This window comes from Chrysochloris asiatica, unplaced genomic scaffold (genome assembly GCF_000296735.1).
Source record: "Chrysochloris asiatica unplaced genomic scaffold, ChrAsi1.0 scaffold00336, whole genome shotgun sequence".
NCBI classification, from domain to species: Eukaryota; Metazoa; Chordata; class Mammalia; order Afrosoricida; family Chrysochloridae; genus Chrysochloris; species Chrysochloris asiatica.
This window is the reverse complement of record NW_006408854.1, coordinates 1,819,465-1,821,260: the sequence shown is the minus strand read 5'-3', so window position 1 is coordinate 1,821,260 and position 1,796 is coordinate 1,819,465. Positions and strand designations below refer to the sequence as shown.

General features: G+C 37.4%; 1 protein-coding gene across 1 annotated transcript in view; it reads right to left on the bottom strand.

Annotated features, from left to right (window-relative positions):
- Positions 1 to 1,796, bottom strand: part of GPR98 (G protein-coupled receptor 98) — a 962,819-nt gene that overhangs the window by 103,322 nt on the left and 857,701 nt on the right. The gene's annotated exons all lie outside the window — the stretch shown is intronic.

The following is a 1,796-nucleotide window of genomic DNA, read 5'->3' as shown; positions in this document are numbered from 1 at the left end:
AGTTCTTAGGGCCAAGCCATCAAATTTTCAATAGCCTCATATACATGTGAAAGTTGGACAATGAATAAGAAAGACCATAAAAGAGTTGATGCATTTGAGTTATGGTGTTGGAGAAGAATATTAAAATAACCATGAAAAACTAGAAGAACAAACAAATCTGTGTTGGATGAAATACAACCAGAAAGCTCCTTGGAAGCCAAGATGGCGAAATTTCTTCTCTCATATTTAAATGTATTGTCAGGAGGGACAAGTCCCTGGAGAAAAATCATTCCAGGTAAAGTGGAGTGATTAAGTGAAAAAGAGGAAGACCCCAATGAGATGGACTGGCACAGTGGCAGCAGTAATGGGCTTAACAATGATTGTGAGGATGGTGTAGGACCGGGAAGTGTTTCGTTCTATTGTAATTAAGGTCGTGATGAGTCGGAATAGACTTGATGGCAGCTAACAAGAACAACTCATTGCTGGTGAGAACGTAAAATGGTACAGCAGTTATGGGAAACAACTTGGTGGTTATTCAAAAATTTAAACAGCATTACCACATGAGCCAGTGATCCCACTCCTGGGATACCTAAAGGACCTGAAAGCAGAGACTCAGACAGATACGTACACCAATGCTCACTATAGCAATAGCTGCACTAGTCAAAAGGTAGAAACCCCAGTGTTCAGTAACAGGAAAAATGGATAAGCAAAATACAGTGTTTTTATACCAGGGAATATTCTTTAGTCATAAAGAGAAATGAAATTCAGATGCATGTTATGACATGGCTGAAGCTTGAAAACATACTGAGTGAAACAAGTAAGACATAAGAGCTCATCTATTGCATGATCACACTTATATGTTTAGCTAGAATAAACAAAAGCATAAAGATAAAAGTAGAATAATGGCAGCCAGGGGCAGGGGGATAAGAAACAGGGAGCTAGTGCTTAATGAGTTTCTGTTTGTGGTGATAAAAATGCTTTGAGACTAATTAGTGGTAATGGTTGCACAACAGTATGATTGTGAATTGTACACTTAAAATGGTCAGAATGGCTATTTTTATGCTATATATGTATATTATCACAAAAAATTTTAAAGAAGCTATTACTGTAGGATCAGCACTAGAGTGAGAATCAGAAGGTTGGCAGTTCAAACCCACCAGCTGCTCCTTGGAAGCCTATACAAGGTTGCTGTGAGTTGGGACTGACTCAATAACACTTAACAACACAGCATTATACAAACTTACATTTCTTAAAAGTATCTCATAGGATTATGTTGTGATATTGAAAAGCCTCCACAAGGATGATCAGCTTTCCTAAATTTGTTTCATGCATGAATATCTCTGAACACTCTGAGAAATGTATATCATCACCAAATACATTATGATTAATAACATGAAATTAGTATGAATAGGTTATTACTATTACTAAACAACATAAAAGACAATCTTACACAAGGACCTTACCAAATGGCATACACAGAAATCAAACTGACTATATCTGTGGGAAGAGACGGAGGAAAAGCTCCAGGTGATCAGTCAAGCAGAGGCAGATCATGCTAAAGATGAAGAAAATTAAAACAAGTCCAAGAGAGGCAAAATATGACCTTGAACATATCCCACCTGAATTTAGAGATCATCTCAAGAACAGATTAGTGGCATTAGACACTAATAACCAAAGCCAAGAACAGTTGTGGGATGACATTAAGAACAGGAAGAAAGAAAAAGGTCATTGTTGTTGTTGTTAGGTGCCATTGAGTTAGTACCGACTCATAGTGACCCTATGTACAACAAAATGAAACACTGCCTGATCCTGGACCA